This window comes from Pinus tabuliformis, chromosome 3_1 (assembly GCF_031772625.1).
Source record: "Pinus tabuliformis cultivar Carrire ecotype Pingquan chromosome 3_1, CPIR1, whole genome shotgun sequence".
In the NCBI taxonomy this organism is placed as follows: domain Eukaryota; kingdom Viridiplantae; phylum Streptophyta; class Pinopsida; order Pinales; family Pinaceae; genus Pinus; species Pinus tabuliformis.
Genome location: NC_142301.1, coordinates 475527300 through 475535555, shown reverse-complemented (window position 1 = coordinate 475535555; position 8256 = coordinate 475527300).

The window sequence follows — 8256 nt, the reverse complement described above, 5'->3', positions numbered from 1 at the left end:
CCATACATTGTTGGGTATGATTTTGTGTCTTCTTTGTTATGTGTCATATTATGTTTTCTTCCTTTAAGTATGGTAATGAAGTTGCACGTCTTTATTTTCTTGTGTAAATAAAGTTAAAATCCCTTAAAAGAGCACTCCTATACTTGAAGTTCACACCTCTGCAATTCTTCTAAGTTACAGATAGTAGTTTCTGTGTAAGACAACATATTATCTATAACTTCTCCAAGTGTCACAGATAGTAGATCCTATGTAAAATAGCATATTGTCTATGACTTATTCAAGCTTTCTTCATTCATCATTTATATTCAACAATCAAATGGCATTCTGATATTTTCTTGTCACCTAAGTATTGAGGGTTAAGAACCAGATTTCCCAGGTCCTTCATTTGAGAACACAACATATAATTAAGTGACAAACAAGTGACAATCATTATAATCATTAATGTCTTAAGCACAAATTCTACACAGTGAGGAAATTGGTTTCTTAAGGTATAATAGTCCCTACAGTCATCAAGAATTCACATTTCTTAGGACTGAGAGACAGTTTCATTTCAATGCATTTGTCCAGAACCTTACCTAAGTTGGAAAAAGCCTCCTCAAAATCACCTCCATAAGGTGTGAAATCATCCATAAATATTTCTACCGCATCGTGGACTAACTCGACAAAGATACTCAGGACTGCTCTCTGAAAAGTGGCAGGATCATTACATAGGCCAAAAGGAAGGACCCTATAGGCGAAAGTACCCCAAGGGAAAGTGAAGGTGGTTTTATCATGGTCTTCTAGGCTAATCTGGATTTGATTGTACCCACTCAATCCATCTAGGAAAGAGAAAAGCTTTTTCCCTGCCAAGCCATCTAACACTTGGTCGATGACAGGTAGAGGGAAATGGTCCTTCTTTGTGTGTTTGTTTAACTCCTTGTAATTGACTCAAATCCTCCACTTACCATTTTTCTTTAGAACCAACACCAAAGGAGAGACCCACTCACTATTTGAGATAGGGTAAATGAATCCTGCATCTAGCAGGTTTTGCAATTCTTCTTCGACTATATATTTAAGAGCTGGATTCATCATCCTTTGGGGTTGTCGAACTGTCTTGCAACCTTCCTTGATATAAATATGGTGAGTACACACTGAGGGGTGCACTCCCTTCATTTCTCGATAACTCCAAGCAAAGGCATCTAGGTGTTCCTTTAGCATGTTGCACAACTTTTTTATTCTTGGAGAACAGAAAGAGATGGATTGATTTTCAATGTTCTCTCAGGAACGATTTCTATGGTTTTGACACGAACGAGGTTGGAATCAGCTAAGCATAGATCCAATTGATAGTTGTTTTGTGTTTCCTTTACTACTTCCTCTAAGGCTTCCTCAAAGGACAATGTATTGGGGGTTGGATTTTGGAGTATGTGTTCGATCAAATCATCTTCATCCTGATGTCCCCATCCCATGGTTGTTTCTAAGGTATAGAGTTGGGCAGAATAAACTTCATCTTCCTCCTCCTCTTCCAGCCACAAAGGTAAGTCATGTTCTAGAGATGGTTGAGAAAGAGGGTATATGACTAACTGCTTAGACATATGCCCATTCTTGATGGTCATATTTCCAACTCTGCAGCTGTAAGCATCGGTAGTGGCTAACCAGGGCCTCCCAAGGATGAGAGGGTAACCATTAAGCTTAGCCTTAGGTTGGAGAACTAGGAAATCTGTTGGGTATTCCCAAGAATCAATGGAGACCATCACATCCTCCACAATCCCCTTAGGGGTCACTATGGAGCGATCTGCAAGTTGCAGAATTGTTGTGTTCTTCCTCATTGAACCTTGGAGGTTGAGCTTGAGCATGGTGTCCTTGGTCATCACATTAATGGAAGCCCCAAGATTGATCGAAGTGTGTGGGACAATGGTGACATTGATGTGCACATATACTACAGGGCTTCCAGGGTCCAAATACTTTGGACAGATTACCTACCCTAGCATTAAGTCAGACAGTTGTCCAATGACATTAATGGTAGGTGCATCTCCTTTTTTCCTCCTTGGATACTTGAAGCACTTCTCCTTAATCAACTTGTTGTAAATAGGTACATCCTTAATAGCTTGGAGAAGTGGAATTTTGACACATAGGTTTTTCATTTCTCCTAGAAGTTCAGTCTCTTCTAGGGTAGGCTGGGGTGGTTGGGTTAATCTCTCAGGAAAGGGTGGTGGATTTACTTTAAGCATGCTTTCCTCTCCTTCTTCGTCAATCTCCCTGGGTGGAGGTAGAGGTTGGTTGTCTGGGAGTACTCTCCCATATCTCAAGTTGATTTCCTGAATCTCCACAGCATAAGCTAGATATGATGTCTCTCCACTCTATACTTGTTGTGCATGTATATTGTTCATGTTTGGATTTGGCTAGGTAGGAACATGGGGTTGTTTAGGTGGAGCAGAGTGTAAAATTTGTGGTTGGGAAGGTGGTGAAGGAAATAAAGCTGGAACATTGTTGTATTGGAGCCTCCACCCCTAGAGAGGTGCATTCCAATGAGGTTGTGGTGGAGCATATGGTTGAAATGACTGGCCAACTGGCTGGGAATGATATTGAGGTGCAAAGGACCAAGGAGGAGGTGTAGACCAGGAAGGATGAGTAGGGGGGCCCAAGAAGGTATGGATATGGTTTGGTTGGGGTTGTAATATGCATGGGATGACCCTTGCATGCCCTGCTGGTATGGCCTATGCCCATTAGGTCTCCTTTGGTTTATGTAGCAGAGCTACTCAGTGACCCCTTCATCTCCTTGATATCCAACTTTGAATCCATGTAAAGAGGGGCACTTGTCTTTGGAGTGGTTTTCTTCACAGACTGAGAAAATTTCAATAAAATTCAATGGACATTCATTCCTAGGGTGCCTCCTGGTGCATCTAGGACAAAAAATGGCCAAATCTCTCTCTACTTCCTCCTGCTTTCTCTTAATGTGCATAGTGTCCATCTGCAAGGCAAGTGTTTGCAACATCTCACTTTTGAAATCCTCCAACATATTTCTAATTTCACCCTTGATGGATGAATTGGAAGAGGATGGACTGGCCATAGGTTGACTACCCCTACCCATTTTCATGGCTGCCCTAGAATGGTTTCTAAAGACAGTCTTGATATCCTCATAGGGTAACTGGTAGATATCCCCTCCTGCTAACAAGTGTAGGGTATCCATAAGGTCTTCCCTTACTCCTCTAAGCAGGACCAACTTTAGTGACTCAGGGTCAAGTGTGCACCTAGCCCTTTTGTATCTAAGCTAGAATATTTCTTCATAATCCTCTGGGGATTCATCATTGCCTAAGGTCATCCTAAAAATTTCCTATTTAGTGTCTTTAGACCTATAGTAGTCCCGATATTTTTTGTTAAAGGCTTGCTGCATCTAGGCCCAAGTTGTAATGCTATCTCCAGGTAAACCCATGAACCAACGCAAAGCTGCATCCTTGAGAGTGGATGGAAATAGTTTTAGCTTTTTCTCATCATTTGTATAGTCATAGGTTCAACATATGACAACAAACTCAAATAAGAAAGTGTCTAGGTCTTTCTTGATCAGGACATGGAAATGAGGAAGGAAGAAGGTCTTATATTTTTCAACTTAGTATCCCCATTCTTTTCCCTAATGGGGAAGGCACCCTCAATTATTTCTCTATTTCCCCTGTCATTTCTGTTTTCGGCCATAGGATCAGTAGGAATGGGTTCTCCTTCTTTTTCTTCCCTTGTAGGTTCTTCAAATATGTCTGGCTGCTCACCTAAGGGTTCCTCCAGTTCACGGCCACCGAAGAAGAGGGAAGGTTGTTTGTTTGAAGCAGTGGGGGTATTTGGAAAAAAATTCCCTAAGTTATCTAGATTCTTATGAGGCATGAAAGAAATGTTTTTGTTTGGTTTTGTGTTTTTTTTCAAATTTTGAAACTGATTGCAAAATTGAAATTATAGACTGAATGAAAAAATTAACTACTTGATTGAAATCTTACTTTCAAATGGAAAGGAAATCAAAGAATGCAAAATGAAAAAGGAAGAAAACTAAATTACGCTTGCAGAAATGAAACTAAGAGCATAATATTAGAAACAACAAATAGAAGAAAGAAAGAAGTAATCACATAGTACTCATACACTTCCCTGGAAACGGAGCCAAAAAGTGATGAACACCAGTATTGCAAAAAGAATGTTGCAACTCCTAGAGCTACCAGCTTTACTTTATCAACCCAGGGTTCATACAAACTTGGAGGTGGCAGTGCTATATACACAAGTAAAAGTGATGGTTATGCCTTTTGTCACTGTTCAGCTGGCGAGAGACCACTAGGGTTTTCAAGCCAAACTTCTATGGATTTAGAAGAAGCTTGATTTCTAATGAAAGAAAGATAGATCTACTCTAGGAGAAAGCTTATCTACTGCAAATAAGGAAAATTACTAAAATATTATGCTAAAAACACACCCTTCTCTAACTAACTGTTGAGAAGATATGCTTTACAAAAATGCCAAGACAACATGTATGAAATGCTACTATCTAAAGCATGGAAATTCAAGACATCAAACATCACTATTGTGCATGTAAAGGACTGAAATAAATCTATTTTGTTCTTTTTATTCCTTTTCTAGAAAGTCAAGTGTAAACCCTAATCTCTTTTGGTGATGTGACAGGTGGCTTATCGATGATGGTGGATGGTTGGGAGGTTTAGGATATGGTTGAAAGGTTTAGGAGACCCTTGGGTGACCTGGTGTGGCTTCCTAGAGGTTTTCCCTCAATTCGGCCTCAAAATAGGCCACTACAGGAAAACCTACAGGATGTACTAGAAACCTACAGGATTCCCTATATTTCTACAGGATACAGCCGAGAGAAAAACGATGGTTGCTGGAGGTGATGGAAGGCTTAGGGAAGGTGGTGGATGGTGGAATGGAGTGAGAAAATGCGCAAGATCACTTAGAACTCAATACTAAGGTTAGGAGATGGTTGGATTCGCTCAACATGCTTGGAGGAATTTCTATGTAAAATGATGAGATTGGTGGAGATTTTGGTGAAAGCAAGGGATGATTATGAATGGATGAAGTTGGAAGGTGGTTGCCTGATATGAGATCCCTTTAGATTTCTAAAGCACTTGCTCTACATCAAACATTTATAATTGCCACAAAGTCATGTAAACAAGAAGAATTCTAACAAGCTAGAAAAGCAAAATTTAATGAACTAGTTGTCTACTTCATGCATGAAGAAAATTGCTGAATAAAATGGAATCATGGATGAGATCTACTAAAAGACTAAATATGGAAGAGATGGAAACTAAATCCTACACTTGCAAAAATGATCAAATTCTGGTTTAAGTACAGTAAACTCTAAATCTTATGAGGAAATGGAAATCTGTCTTTTTGGGGCTACTTAAGGGTCTTTTCCTCAAATCATGATCCCTGAGGGAAGAGGTGAGGCAAAGACACCTACTGACAGCTTTTTGGTGCTCCTTTTATCTCTTCTAACCTTCTACTGAAGTAAAGCACAAATGGAAGCAAACTAATAAACACTAATCAAATCCACAGTACTTGCAATGAAATACTTCTAAAGACAATTTAACCATGAATCTATGAAACTAAGCTAAGCATACATATACAAGAAAAGGAGCCTTTGCTACTAGGGTTGGGCCCTAACCCAAGAGATTCAACCCTCTGAGTTAACTCAGTGTTGGATCAAGAAAAAACCCATTTTCATTATCAAAATAGAAAATTACATCAATGTCTTCCACAAGTCTGGAGCTCAAAAATAACTAGTGTTTTTACAACAAAAATTCGAATCCTAATGAGGCTCTAGGCCTCTCTACTTATACAAATGAATTCTCCAACCAATTCCTCAAATTTGGGGAGGCTCGACTCCCAAACTAGAGATAAACTAACTATATGTCTATCACTTTCTCTAATGCTTTTTTATCTTCAAGACTTGGTTGCTTGCACTTTCTGAGCTGGCGTGATTAATGGAGGAATATTTGAATGGGGGAGGAGTAAATGAGGAGGATTTACCTCCTACAATCTCTCTCCCTTGTCCCATTTGAGCTTCAAACCTTAGTCTTGCCAAAATTCCTTGATTTTCTCTTCCAAACCTGCATTCAATGCATATTAGTCCACTAGGCATAATATCTCACTTTAACTCATCTCATTAAACAAAATATAATCAAAACATGTAATAAGTTGTGAGAAGAGTTGATTTGACTAAACTAGGAGGTGAATTAAGGCCCGTATAATTACCCAATGATGAGGTTGATCACAAAGTCATCATGCGTATCTCTGCATGCTCCCGCGGTTATGGCACTAAATTACCACCCACTATTAGGACTCCTACTCCAAAAATTCTAAGGTCTAGTTGGGACTTCTTACTATGGAGATCCCCTTGAATGTTGGCGGGTCTATCACCGTTAAAAAATTTTGTGCTAGAAGGAGGGTGAGATGAAAATTTGAGCCCTCAAAGTTTGTTTTGAATATCTGCACATCATTCATGACTTACATCACAATCCCAACCCTGACATGTTTTTCTCACGCTCATGATTTCAAAGTTGCAGAGTATGTCATTGATGACTTGTCACAACTCAAATATGTTGGTGAAAGACGAAAAGAAACACTGTTAATTCTTGTAGTTTCCATTTTGGGTTTTTATGATCCCCTCAGATGACATTTCCTATGAGTTACTTGCTTACATGTTTGAAATGTGCGTTAAGAAATGGTGTCTTACATTGCCTCTAGCCTCTATACGCTCTTTCAACCATAAGTTCAAGGAGTTAGGTCATGCGTTCTTCTTTTATGATCGAAAATCACTTATTCGCGGAATTTTGAAATTACAAAAAGAACCTGACGAATCTGTTACGCAATTTTATCAACGCTTCCATCATCTTTGTTTTGAATTTATGGAATATTAATTTGATTTGGAATTTCTCACTGAAATTTTTAAGCATATTCTTCACATATCTAACAAACCACATGATTTAGAATATTTTGAGCTCCTCACGGCATACCTAAGTGTTAGAGCTTCTAAATGTGAGACGGGAAAGGTTGCTGTCACAAGTGACTCTTCGTCCTCTTCTCATCAAACAGATCTATCTCTGCTAGGTGAGGTGGGAGAACTTGCGTATCCATCTATCGAATTCTCACCTCCTTCCACCCCACCTACCCTGTATTTTTGTGCAGATCTGGATTGCAAGCCTAATTGTTGTCACATGGTCTCATCTCCTCGACCTATGTCTTCTGATTCCTTTGATCCTATGGATTTTGGTATCTTGTGTTCGTCCGTTTCACATTCCACATGCGATGTCCACGAGGATCAAGTTATGGACAGAGTTGGTGTCGAGCAGCCAACCAGCGCTATCATTTTTTATGAGTATGTGTGGGAATATGAAGAAGAACATGTGGAGAAGGATGGCCTCCCTCTATCCACACCTTGTCTGCTTTATCTTGACATCTTCTATGATTTTTCCATTTCTGGTTTTTCTTGTGAAAATTTAAGCTCTGATGTTTCCACTTTCGATCATTCATAGAAAACGTAGGATGTTAGTGCATCATTTTATTGCGGAGAGCACAAATATTTCTTCTCGAATCGACCTGATATCTCGTCTTTCATTTCCAAAAATTCAAAGCGTGATTTTTTTTTTCTCATCGATCCCTTTGTATGATTCGTCAAATAATGAGGATGTCGATGTCCATCTCGAATTTCCTAACCATTTTTTTCACGACCTTTTCACTCATTCATTTGATCACGATTATGATCCACATACTGTCGATCTTTCTAATCCTCTGGTGTTTGACAATCCATATTTTGATGAGGTGGAAACCCCTCAAGATGTCAAGGCTCTTAAACCTAAGATGATGGTTATGTCAGGTTCTCATACCATTGAGGTCAGTCACACTTCTGATCAGAAATTTTTTCGATCACCCTAGGCTCCTCATCACTCTCATGTTTACATTGAAAATAAAACTAGTTTACAACTTTCACATCCTCCACCTGAATCACACAATCCCATCACTCATGCATCGGAGGATTCATATGTAGAAAGAACTGTGGCAAAATGAATTTTTTTCTTCTTTCTTCATGTTTTCTCGTTTGTCACGTTTGAAAGAGTGGACATCCTTCTCATCCACGAGCAATGTGAGACAACACCATGATACGTTAGCAAGGTGCCTTTCATGTGCTTTTAATATTTTCTTTTTTGTAGATGCATTCAAACTTCAAACATTTTGGTTTACATGGTTTTATCTTTCTTATTTATTGGTTTGCTTGAATATCTTTCTTGTCAGTCACACCAT